The 14,023-nt window shown below is 35.9% G+C and overlaps 1 protein-coding gene across 1 annotated transcript in view; it reads left to right on the forward strand.

Moving 5' to 3' along the window:
* Window positions 1-2,708: 2,708 nt before the first annotated feature.
* ROBO2 (roundabout guidance receptor 2) overlaps window positions 2,709-14,023 on the forward strand; it is a 1,723,333-nt gene continuing 1,712,018 nt past the window's right edge. Inside the window, exon 1 of the mRNA XM_043593855.1 lies at window positions 2,709-2,866. The gene's annotated coding sequence lies outside the window, so the exon portion shown is untranslated. The remainder of the gene's footprint in view (window positions 2,867-14,023) is intronic.

Raw genomic sequence — 14,023 nt, forward strand, 5'->3', positions numbered from 1 at the left:
TTTGAATAATTGAAGGAAAAAATAAATCAAGTTTAACTAAATACTTTACTCCCATCTCTGGTGCAGAACTCTAGATTGATAATGTATGAAAAACATAACATTCAGACAAAATCCTTCTCCTTTAGAATCTTATTGTCTAGTTGAATAGATGAAACATATACACATCAAATTTTAAGGAGAAATAATTACACTTTTATAAGTATATGAAAATTTAGCATGAATCTGTTCGTTCAACACATTGTATAAAAACGTTCTTTTATCTATATAGTGTGATTGATAGGACAGTTTGTAGTTGGACAGAACTTAAAAAAAAACTGAGTGTAAGCATTGCAAAGAAACAACAAATAGCATGTTGTTAACATTCAAAGGAAGAAAATATATTTGCAAGGCAAATCAGGGAGAAATTTATGGGTACACGTACACTGAGTATTGAAGGATAGACACGATTTTATGCCGATATCAATATTTAGGTAGGATAAAAAATATATGTACATATTTGTATGTTCAATTAGAAAGAGTAGTAAAATTAATAAAGTAGAATGCAGTTAGTCATACCTTGATCATAGTCTTTTATGACTATGAGCAAAATTTATTCTTTTTAAAATTTTTAAAAATTATCTTTTAATGTTTATTTTTGAGAGAGAGACAGAGAGTGAGTGGGGGAGGGGCAGAGAGAGAGGGAGACACAGAATCTGAAGCAGGCTCCAGGCTGTGAGCTGTCAGCACAGAGCCCGATGGGGCTGGGGCTTGAATCCACCCTGTGAGACCATGACCTGAGGCAACGTCAGATGCTTAACGGAATGAGCTACCCAGGTGCCCCTGAGCAAAATTTATTCTTATTTAGTTAGTGGTTGGTGTTGACATAGTTGCTTAAAGATTGCTTACCTCCTGGGGGCGTCTGGGTGGCTCAGTCGTTTAAGTGTAGACTGGCTCAGGTCATGATCTGGCAGTTCATGTCTCTGAACCCTAAGTCAGGCTCTATGCTGACAGCTGGAGCCTGGAGCCTACTTTGGATTCTGTCTCAGTCTCTCTCTGCCACTCTACCACTTGTGCTCTGTCTCTCACTGTCTCAAAACTAAGTAAACATTAAAAAAAAATAATAAAACAAAATTGAGAAAAGATTGCTCACCTCCTAAGAACCAATGATCTATCTTTTATCACATACATTTCCTTGAAAATAAGAAGAATATTTCTTTGAAAATAAGAAGAAAATAAGAAGAATGGAGCATAGTATGAATAATCAGGATAGATTTGGCTATAAGAAATCTGACTGTACTTCTTAATACTTCTATCTCTACAAAGAAAATATAGAACTCATATTATAGTATTTCATGCTGTAGGAGGAATTCTAATTCTTTGCCTGAGGAGGAAATACATCATGACATATTAGTAAAGAAGTCAATTGAATTACTTACTTTATTAACTTTCTATATTTCTATAGGTTCAAGTAAATTTAACTCCCAGTGCTATCTCATATACTAGAAGCTTGAATGGGTAATGAATTTTTATGTAAAGTTAGTTGAAATGGACGACTACTGATAGTTTAAAAATATTAAATAGTAATTGCATATTCTAAATGGGAAACATGTGTTGTTGGTTTACTAGGCCTTGTTCCATTGCAAAAAGACCATGACCATTTCAGGTTTCTTGGAAGAGCCAGTATCTGGCCTCTTTTTTTTTTTTTAGGGCAGGAAATTCAACTCACATGTGACTGATAATTGATTCTGAAGATTTTGAACATTATTTACCTTTTCTAATTCTTACTGTTGTAAGTAATCACTTGGTTAGGATGCATCTTTGCTGTTGTTATTTGGAGTATTTGACTATTCACAAGTCCCACTGTGATTCAAGGTATTCATTAGGCTCCTGGTGTGTATTTGTTAGTAGTTCCATTATCTTCATTGGTTCGCTTGCACAGTATTACCTGAGATGCTGCAAGACATTGTACATGGGGTATGGATTGTGGACATACTGATTTCAGTTATTATTTAGGTTTAGAAACATAGAAACTCTGTGACCTTGAGCAAGTTACTCTGTCTCTAATTCTTAAAATACAAAGTAGAGCTGATAATACTGCTTCATTGAATTGTGGTAAAGATTGAGCTGAAAGGGGAGGCTATTAAACAAAGAGCCTGTCATTTAATAAGTATCCTTTGACTTCCCTTAAGAATCTATGTGCCTAGGTGATTGCTTGTTTGGATTAGAGAGCCCCAAGTACCCTCAAATATATTAAAATAATCACACTGAACCTTATACCACTTCTTGGACTTGTCAGTCTTAGAATCCAGCCAAATTATTGTCTCTGTATAGAGAATAATGTTAATACAGATATGTTTTCAAATCTTTTCTTTTACTTTTTAGCACTTGTGAATTACTGGAGATGTTTAGGAAGAAGTCTGAGGTTATTGATTATTTAAACCGGCAAGGGGATGTTAGATACTAGCGGGTACAGCTGGTCGCCTCTTCCAGCCCATTTCTCCGGTGACCTCACGAGGCAAATCCGTGGCACTGCTCCTGGGACTCCGGTGTCACAGAAGAAGGCTTGTGTGCACCGCCGGCCCTGAAGAGCCCGGAGCCACTTTAGCACCACGGACAGCTCGAGCGCCTGAGGAGGGAGGCTGGGAGGACTCTTCTCTGCGCCACCGCCAGGAAGAGGGAGTGCAGTAGCGGCAGGCTGGGAGGAGGAGGAGAAAGGAAGGACGGCTCCGGGTGGGGAGTGGAAGAAATCTGGGAGCAGCTAGAGCAGCAGGTCCGGGGGGAGCTGCTCAGCTGCACTGCTTCCATTATTCAGGCGGACTCTGCTGAGCTTCCCAGGGCTGCTTCCCAGTCGCCCTGGGCGGAGGCTGCCGTCTAGACCTGACTCCAGGTGAGTTAAACCGAGAGATGTACTGAGGGGTCTCGAACTAAAGGCTTTGAATTGGCGAGCTTGCTCAGCTCCCCAAACACTGCTGGCTTTACAATTTATCCAAAGTCATGACAGACTGATTTTGGCGTGGCTGCAAAGGCTGGGGGGGTGGGTGGGCGGTGGGCAGTTGCGATCCTCACAGCAAGGATGAGGGGATTCTGATGGAATTCAGCCGAAGTGACTGGATTTTAGGAAATGTCCTCAAATGCATGCATTATATGCGTTTTATATATAAGCTTTCTAGACAGTCATTTGTTTTTCTGGCTGCCTATTTTGTCCTTCTGTCCCTCCTTCTCCTTGGCTCATGCCCAATTTTCCAAGTCCAGTCAAAGGATTGGAAAGGTGTGGAAGTAAGGAGTCCTAGTATGTGCTGGGACAGGGTAACCTTGCTCTCTAAGTGGGGAGCAGTATTGCTCTCACCCTGATTCACCAGAGGGTAACACTATGAGGAACTGGTGGTTCTTTTGCTCAGTACTCTCCATAAGCTTATTAAAAGGCAGAGAACTTCAGGCTCTCTAGACAGGCTCTGGAATTGATGGCAATTTAGCTTAAAAGCCATGTTGATTCATTTCCTCTTCAGTTTTTGTTCCAAAATTATTACCATATTATTACCATATTGTTCCAAAATTATTACCAGTAGTTCTTTACAGCACGACTTTTAAGTGTCTGACTGACAGGAAGTATATTTATTATTTTGAAAATGCTATGGAAAAAGTGATGAGTTCACATTAAGAGGAGAACAACTTTATTTTCCTGAAAGGACTTTGGGGAAAGGGATGGAAGAAATTCTGGGAATGAAATTGTGGACATTTCCCACAGAATTTCCTTAGTTTAATTTTTTTCACGTTCTCTTTCTTATTTCAGTTCTCTCTTTCTCCCTGTCTTTTTTCTTTTCTTTTCTTTTCTTTTCTTTTCTTTTCTTTTCTTTTCTTTTCTTTCCTTTTCTTTTCTTTTCTTTTCTTTTCTTTTCTTTTCTTTTCTCTTCTTTTCTCATCTTTTCTTCTCTTTCTTTTTCTTTCTCTTTTTCTTTTTCTTTCCGGTGTGGGAGGAAAGATTACTAAGGTGTATTATGAGTTTATTTAGTTTAGAAGTTGCTTTCTTGCTAATAGCACTAACTTTTAATCATCATGGTCATAAGAGTTTTTTTTTAATTTTTAATTGTTTTATGTTTGCCTTTTAGGTGGTCGGGGTTGCTATTTTTGTTTTTGTTTTTGGATCCAATACTTACTTCATGAACCTTGCTGGATATTTTTCAGTAAAAATTGGTGGTCATACAATTAGTCATATGGGCTACCATGCATTTTAATAGTAGTGAAGTATATAAATTATGAATTTAGCAAATAAATTTCAGAACCCAAGTTGGGGGATGAAATCTATATATCTTTCAAATATTTACTAAATTCTCTGCAAGGGTCTAGTATTATTTTATGCTTAAGAGAGCTTACTGTTTTTTTCAAATTGAGATATTTGAATTTCTCAATGCAGCTACAGTTTTATCAATTAAGGTGAAATATTTTACTTTTTTTCTACCTTTAATATCAATTTGGATTCAATAAATCCATCTTGTCTGCTACCATGAGTCCTATTCTTTCTCATCTCTTCCATTTCTAATTTCTTACAGAAGTTTAGAAAGATCAATAATATTATTTCTACTTTTCAGGTGAAAAGCGTATGACATAGAGGGATTAAGTTCCCTAAATGTCTACAATCTTTATGTTATAAAGTAGAACTGTAAGCCTAGGCTAATTAACTTCACATTCAATTCTTTTCCCAAAACGTGCATTGCTGCTTTTAGTTGAAACTATGACAATAGTGATATACGAATATGCCTTATGTAAAAATACCTAAAGTATTGCTTTTTTTCTGATTATTTATTAAAACTGGGTTTTTTTTTACATACAAGAAAATGTAATTGTATAGAGTTATACTCGTCTGCTCCTCATCTTCAAATCACTCCTAAACTCCTTAACATCTGACCTTGTGTCCTCCTTTATAAGAGTGGATTTGAAACACAGACTCAATATTTACTAAGAGTAGTGTTGGAATAATTTATGTCTTATAATCAAGATAGAAGATAGTTCACATTTAGATGCATTTTAAAATTGCTTAGTGTGAACTTGAAACACAGCTAAAACTTACTTTCAGAGTAAACTGCCAGACTTCACAAGGACTTGTTTTTAGATTCCTTGAGCATTGACAGGTTATGTATGCCTGTATAGGATATGGGGGAAGAGGAAGTTAGAAACTGAACAATTTTATTTTTGATATATAACCACATTTGTAAAAATGAATCCAAGTTTTATATATGCCATGAGTACTTTGTCTGATATAGGCTAATTTAAAGTAAACCTCATTTTAACCTTTGAGAGAGAGAAATTTTTTTTAGTTTGTTTCAGTTTTTTTATCCATTTTCATTCTTAAGTAGTAACATTCTGGTATACTTAGGCTCTTAAAAAGCCATTTGAGTTACAAAGACAGTATGTGAGTTTTGGGGGAATGATGCATTTGTGTGTGTATACATGTTTAGTAGAACCTTTTGGGGTATGGGAAAAAGGTGAGCAAGAGAAATAAATGCTATACAGGAAACTTCTTGGAGTCTCAAAACACTTTGAAACTATTTTTTTCCTCTGATAGACCTAACAAAAATCGTTATGTATGGGGACTAAGTATATGATGTGCAACTTTGCATCTGATCACAGGATCACAGGCACACTCATGGTGTATTCTCGAATGAACCAAGATAATAGGTTCTTTGGTTCTTGACCATCCAACCAATTCCTTGTAGGTGTTGGTATTAAAAGGGCGGCTTACAATGGTTTTTCTGGAGTCTCATAATCGTCTCTCAGATCCTATAAAGTAGCTCAAACAGGGTGTGAGTGAAACTCATCATTGTTTACCATCTCAGAGAATAAGTCCTCTTGAGAATGCTGACTAAAACCTTATTCCTGTGCAGTTATTCAGACTGTCAGCTGGGAGGAAGGAGAGAGAGAGGAGGATAAGAAAAAAGAGATATGTCATATTCTCCCTCATGAAGGAATGGGGACCATGTTACATCTTTATCTAGAAATATTTATATGCAGACATTCCTCAACAAGAGTGATTTGCATCATTAAGGGCTGCTTCAGAGGCTGGGAACATTGTTGCCCTCGAATTTCCAGACAACGCTGTGCACAGTCTGAGACAGATTTAGTGACAAAAACCCCCACCCCACACTGCCCCAAAAAATCCTTTTGGTAGAGTCACTGATTAACCCTGGATGTTGTCTGACCCATGTGCGTGAGAATAGTAGTGCTGAGGGGGAGAAAGTGAAACAGCAACGATTCTTACTACAGAAGTATCATGAATATTCATTGATGAAAATGATTTTTTTTTTTTTTCAAACATAGGATGTCCATAGGGTCATGCTTTCTTGGATAAAAATTGGCAGAGATATAAATTGAATTTTGGACTCTGCTTTTCTAAAAGTGTCCTGTTGGGGGCGCCTGAGTGCTCAGTTAGTTAAGTATTTGGCTCTTGATTTTGGCTCAGGTCTTGATCTCCATCATGGTGGTGAGATTGAGCCCTGTGTCTGGGTTCTGAGAGTGGTTTCTTGGGATTCTGTCCTTCCCTCCCCTTTGTCCCTCACTTGCATGCTCTCTCTCTCTCTCCCTCTCCAAAAAAAATTAATTAAAGTAAATAAAAGTGCCATGTTCTCTTAGTTGCTCATTTTAACATGAGTAGTTCAGAGTAAGCATGGGCTATTAAGAGGACTAAGCATTTTAAGTTTTACATTATGAGATTCATGCCTTATCTCCTTTTATGGTGACACTGATAGCATAGAGAGTATTAGAGGAGATTTAGTGCAGAAAAATATGGAGATGTATGAACAGCGGACATGATTGACAACCATAGTTTTCACTGCATTGTTCCAATGCCAAGGTAACTTTGGATAAACACATTTTATTCACTACTTAAGAGAAACTAAGAAAAAGTAGAGGAACTGGGAGAAGGCTAGAAGGTTGACTTTAAGACAAACTTATGGGCTTAAAGACAAATTCTTAAGATGGGCTACATGATAGGAAAGAAAAAGCAGAAGCCACTGAACAAAAGTTTTGCCTAATATAATTCATGAATTATTCTGATTTGTTGAATCAGTTCTTTAAATATATTACTTAAGCATAGGAAGAGTTGTAGGAAATTATGTTTTTTAATACAAATATACATTTAATGAGCTATACTATAGATAAAGGAATGAACAATCCAATTATTTTTTACTAAATGAAAACTTCCCTTTTTTCATTCCAAACTTATACTAGCAGTTTAGTGTGATGTATTACTTGAGCTCCAAAATTTGCATCCAAAAAAGATGCATATGTTGAACTTTATTTTTCATGGAAAACTGTAATATGGATGAGTAGTGAGACTGCAAAAGACGGGTGAAGAAGTTTAATAATTCTCACACTAAATAAGAATAAGGATAAATTGTAGAGCACTTACTGTCAGACACTCATTTAGGGTTAACAAGAATTATCACAGTTAATCCTGGAAATAATGCACCTGCATATTGGAGTAATAAAGTGTCATGCAGATCTGGATTTGAAATTGCCTCTTGCTAGTGGTATGAACTTGAAACAAATGGTGTAGCCTCTATTCACCTCAGATGCTTCTTCTGTGAAATGAGATTACTAGTATCTAACTTATTGGTCCTTTATCCATGTTTTGCATTTTAGTGTGGGTCCAGTTCCAAGTAGGGTAAGACTGTTATTTTATTCTTGCTGTTATATTCACCGTAGTTCTACCTTTTAATAGCTGTGTGGCATTGATCAAGATCCTTTTTTGTGATCTTTTCTTTATCTATAAAATGCTTGTTTGGAAGAGTTGTTAGTACATTAAAGAAATTTGGTAAAATCATTTACGTAAAGGATGTAATACATGGTAGACAAGTATTTTTCTTGTCCTTCCATATACTGCTATGGAGATAGTCTACATATTTTTTCCAATTTTTTAATATAATTCCTCAAATTCAGTGTCAATCTGGGACAACACATTCCCATTTCCTGCTTCTCTTCTGATTAAACACTAGAAAAGTAGGAGTGTTCTTATAATTTTTATTGTGTTTAAGCATCAGAAAAGAAGCAAGCCAGGTCTCAGGACAAGTTTTGATAAGGAAAGGGACATGTTTATCTTGCTAAACTTATTCCTTCCAACTCTTGACAGTTTTATACTGTCATTTTGTCAGCAATAGGTGAGAATTTTCTATTTAAATGATTTCCTGTTTGTGGTAGTAAAATTTATGTCTGGACTTAATCCAATTAGCATGAACAAAATGGAGAGTTGGCCAATAATTTATTTTATTTTATTTTTATAATGTTTTTATTTATTTTTGAAGGAGAGAGAGAGAGAGCATGAGTGGGGGAGGAGCAGAGAGAGAGGGAGACACAGAATTCGAAGCAGCTGTCAGCATAGAGCCCGATGCGGGGCTCGAACCCATAAACTGTGAGATCATGACCTGAGCCGAAGCCGGGTGCTCAATCAACTGAGCCACCCAGGCGCCCCCCTCCCCATAATTTATTTTTAACAAGAGGAAAGAATGGACACAAGTTTTTACTATTGCTTTGAGAATCTTTCAAATTAACTTTGATTCTGTTGGTGAAGGTAGCATCATAAACTCAGTCCTAATGGTGTTCTTAAAGGGTAATACTTGAATATTGTATATACTGTCTGCAGATTGGCTTAATAGGACTTAATTTCAGATATAACTTCTCTGCTAAACAGGAAGATTCTTACATGAAGATATGCCCTCTATCAGATATAAAGTTGCTCAAGGCTTTCTGCATGGGGTTAGAGGAAGAGTAAATAGAATCTTTGCATCTCTAAATTAGACATACTGGTTGATTCATATTGATTGAATGGTTATGATCATATTAATAATGTGGCTCAGGGATAAACAAGTAAATAGTTACCAAGATAAATCCAGTTATTAAGTTTAATGCTCCTTATTTTTTCCCCCTAGGATCTCTCAAGTTCATCACTGTTTCATCTGCTTTCCTTTGCTCATTATAATGGTATATTAGTTTCCTAGAGCTGCTCTAACAAATTACCACAAACTTAATGGCTTAAAAAATGTATTGCTTTACAGTTTTGGAGTTCAGAATTCTCAAAGCAGTTTCACTGGGCTAGAGTCAATATGTCTACGAAGCTGATTCCTTCTGGAGGCTCTGAGGGGAGAATCCATTTTCTTGCCTTTTCTTGCTTCTAGTGGCCATCTGAATTCATTGGCATATGGCCCCTTCCTCCATTTTCAAAGTGCATTGTTCCTATCCTATCTGTCTCTACATTGCCTCTTCCTCTAACTCCTCCATCTTTCCTTCAAGGACTCTTGGGATTACCCTGGGCTCACCTGGATGATCCAGGATCTCCATCTCAGTATTCTTAACTCAATCATGTTTGCAAAGTCCCTTTGATTATGTAAGGTAATACATCCACAGAGGGTGGGATTTAGGAAGAGAGTATCGTCGGGGACCATTATTCAGCCTACCACGTATAGTAGTAATATCTGTGTGCTTTGAGGCTCTGAAATTAATGTGCTTGCTTCCTTGTGGGAAAATTATAAATTTGGGGGTTTTTAGATCTTTTAGAAGATATTGATTGGTAATTTTCCAACAACAGATGCTGATCCCTTACATTTATTAGGTGTAATTTTAGGTAAGTATAAGTGAAATCATTTGCACTTCTAGGGTCAAAAATATTAATTATACCCATTATCTGTCAGGGCCAACATCTGGATGACTTAAGTTTAAATTACATAGAGCAATATCTGATAGTTCTTCTTTATGAAGTTAGCCCTTGTTTACAAAGCCAAATCAGTGTAAGAAACCACAGAAAGCTTGGTGCTCTTTAAAAATTTTTCAGGACATACTCAAGGGATGTCAGATACTATTTCCATAATAATTGGCACTCTTCATAAGTATTCATTGTGAATATTTAATCTCATGAGTTCTACACAATAATTGTAGACTTCCAGGGGAAATTTAATGATGGTCATGTCAACTTTACAAATCTTCTGTAATCCAAGGGAGAACTGTTATATAAGGTGGATTCATTTGTTCCCCTATCCCACTGTTGCCAAAGGGAGCATGAAGTGCCCTGCTCACATTAATTTAATGCAAATGAATTCTTACTGTCTCAAGAGTTTGTCCTTCATTTTTCTTAAAATTATGTTGTAAATGAATGTGACATGCTTTACTGGTTGTTGTGCAGGGAGCATTGTCCTTCCTAAAAGCTCTCTCATTTGTCAAAAAGAAGCCATTAAGAGTAAAAGTAAATTATCTTATCTGATCAGTGTTAAGAATGACCTTAAAACAATAAATTTTTTTTACCAGTACAATAGCTGAATTTTCTTTGCACTTATGGAGATTCAAGAGAAAGCCTGTTAAGGACAAAGCTGTTACAAAAATTTAAAACCCATGTTTCTCTTTTACCTTGTAAACAGTAATGTGTGTCTGATGCAGTTTTGCTTATTGCTATCTCCTTGCTTTCCAGAACTAATTTGAATACTCCTAAGTTTTTAAATATTTTTCTTTTTTTAAATATTTTCAATGTCCAGCAATATAGTTTTATGAATATCTAGCTACAAATAGAGGTTGGTATAACATTGAATTAAACAGGGATGATTACAAACGATCATTTTTGATAAAAGACTGCACATTTGTCCCTTTTCACATAAATGTAAAACATTTTAGTGAGGGAAGGTGAGACTGGATGAAGGAACTCTGTTGATGTTTAAGTAGATGATGATAAGGAGAGTAATGTACAAGCATATTTTTTTACTTTCATGTCCAGAATAGAGTAATTGCACAATAAGTGGTATTTTTCTACTGTGGAAGCATCTTCTCCAGCCATGCTATTCATGAGGGCAAGAGCTTCAACTAAGCTTTCAGCAACCATAAGTAAAAAGGATGGTGTGATAGGCTGCCGGTACATATGGCTGTCTCTAGCAGGCCAACTGTTACTTTTGCCCACCCACATCACTGAGGACATATGGCGTTACTTTGGCTGTGGAAGCAAGTGTGTGTGGACATGTCTCAGTGTGGGCATAAGACTGCTGGTTGTCTTCCTCTTTTTGCTCATAAAACCAACTGCCTTTGGGTTGAAAACTTATCCATAGCACTAGATCTGAGGACAATAAATGACATAGTTCTTCTTATTAACTGATATGAAAATAATACGATTAAATTTTTCTCTAGGTTGATCACAAGACTTAGTGTATGCTTGCCATTATTATGCTTATAAGAAGAAATGATGGCTTTTTCACGAATGAAAGTCAGGGATTTTTTAATCAAAAGATAACTTATTAAAAAAATACAGGATTATCTAGAACCAGAGCAGTAGAAGCATCAGGAATATGGTTGAAACTATTTATTTTGTGCAATAATCAATTAGTGAAATCTAACAATGAATGTATTACTATTAGCTGTGACTATAAGGAAAATATGAGAAAACAGATGAGAAGGCTGAAATGAAGAAAGTTGTCTAATTCCAGCACAATTTATTTCACAGAGTTCACAGTATTCTAAAACAATTTTTTACATTTATATATTTATTTTTGAGAAAGGGAGAGTGCGAGTGAGTGAGGGGCAGAGAGAGAGAGAGAGACAGAGACAGAGACAGAGAATCCCACACAGACTTCACATGCATTGTCAGGGCGGAGCCCAAAGCTGGAGCTCAGGAACTCGGAGATCATGACCTGAGCTGAAGTCAGATGTTTAACTGACTGAGCCACCCAGGAGCCCACCCCCACCCCTTTCTAAAGTTTGTTTATTCTAAAGCAATTTTTGAAAATTAGATTCTTTTTTTCAGTAGTGTGAGTTCTGAATTTTCAAAGGGAGCCATTTCAATACTGGCAACCAGTATGTATTTTTAGTGGTGGCTCTAGAACTCCTACATAGAAAGGCTTTTAAGACATAGTCTGATTGGAAGGCAAGGATAGAGGGTGTGTGCTGAGGTGGCAGGTACACAGGACTTTAGATGATGTACATCAATTATCTAAAGAGAAGAATGGGCAGTGCTGCTGAGGATTATGGGAAAGAAGATGACGCTGTAAGTTACCTTTTCCTGCCACTGTTGGCAAATTTGTGTAGTTGGGATTTGTTGTAGATTTCTTTTATAATCACTCAATAATTTCACACACTGTATTCTGTAAATCTTAACATTTTCACTAAAGCTATATTTGCTAAATATTAGGTAAATAAAATCAAGATCTGTGTAGGTAACATTGACAAAAGCAGTCTTTCCAGAGGTAGAAATGATGAATTGTCAAATGCTTTTGAACATCACTTTTTCTACAAAGTCTCATTCCAGTTTCAGTACTTTGGCAGATCTATTAATCACTATTAAGGTTTTATGTGAAATATTTGGCAGTGTGGGTATCAGAGATTTGTGGTAATGGTGATTGATGCTCAGAATACAGCATCATTATTGTTATTCACTGGCCTTGAGAACTTTGGTTTTCATCTGTTATCACCTTGCTGTCCCACTGACTGACAAATTTAAATTATTTGATCCATCAAAAAATATATTTTCTGGCAACTCATTTAATTTTAATTTTTTTTATTACTCTTTGTGTGCTGTGGTGAAGTATCAAATTCTCAGTGTGTTATAACAATGTGGTAGTTCAGATGGAAGCAAGTGCCTTAAAACAAACAGGTTAATTACCAAGATATATAAAATACTGGTTTTATTAACAGAACTAAATGCATAGATAACATAAAATATCTGAGTTAAATTAAGTATTTTTCACATATGTATACATATTTTTACATTTGACCTTTCTATTTTAAGTATTTGTGTACACATATATAACTGATGCAAATTCAGTTTTGGAGATCTTATCCAAAGGGTCAATTCCTTAGGGTGACTCTTTCAAATATGTATGAATTATGGCAAAATGGACACAAAATGGCAACATAAGGAGCCATAAAAATGAGAATAAATGGGAGATATTGGTTAAAAAAAACTTCCAAATGAGTTGATTTTGATTTAAATGCTCTTCTGTTGTTAGCTGAGGAAATTAATAGAATTGAAATTTTATGAAAATCATTCAAATTTGTTGTGCAGGTATGTACATTATGTGTACTATAAATATAAAAGGGATAGCATATTATTTAGCACAAATATCCATACTTATCTGTATATATATATGTATATATATATATATATATCCATCATGAAACTGAGTGCATGTGATATATACATATATTGTGTACTTTTTAAAAAAAAATAAACATTTATTTATTATTGAGAGACAGACAGAGCATGAACATGGGAGGGACAGAGAGAGGAGGAGACACAGAATCAGAAGCAGTCTCCAAGCTCTGAGCTGTTAGGACAGAGCCACATGCAGGGCTTGAGCCCATAAACCACAAGATGATGACTTGAGCCGAAGTCGGACACCCAACCGACTGAGCCACCCAGGTGCCCCATATATTGTGTACTTTTATTTTTACATTCATTACTTTTTCACCTCATTAGCAACAAATTAAAAAAGGAGAAATTTTCATTTGGTAATTTGACCTCCCATATTCCTGTCTCACATTTATGGTTTTATATTGTTATTTTCTTTGTGACTAGACCTTTAGAACTAACAAATATCTTATATTCTTTGTTGATATTTGGAAAGCAATGTGTCTCTGTAAAGGGTGCATGTGCATGTATATGAGCACATGCAAAATTGTGATGAATGTTTGATTTTTGACAGAGAAAAGCTAGTTAAAACTATTCAGAGTGTGGTAGGTAGCACCACTGCAATGGAAAACCAGACATCCATCAATGTAATCATTAAACAGATATTTTTGAGCACCTACTCAGTACCTGACACAATTTTAAGTAATAGGAATGTAACTATCACAAAATTCAGTCTCTATCCTCACAGGCAAATTGCAGGACAGATTGGTCAAGGTGAAACACATTTCAGAACCAGAAATTAAAGTTTCTGAGTTGCTAAAATGTCATTTAAACAATGTTATGTTATACACTGAAACCATAAGAAAACAGTTCCTCTATCCATCCCTTCAGGGGATAATGGTGAAGAAGTAAACTGGCTGTTATGCTTGAATTTGCATAATTTCACAACTACATAGT

The sequence above is a fragment of the Prionailurus bengalensis genome, chromosome C2 (genome assembly GCF_016509475.1).
Source record: "Prionailurus bengalensis isolate Pbe53 chromosome C2, Fcat_Pben_1.1_paternal_pri, whole genome shotgun sequence".
In the NCBI taxonomy this organism is placed as follows: Eukaryota; Metazoa; Chordata; class Mammalia; order Carnivora; family Felidae; genus Prionailurus; species Prionailurus bengalensis.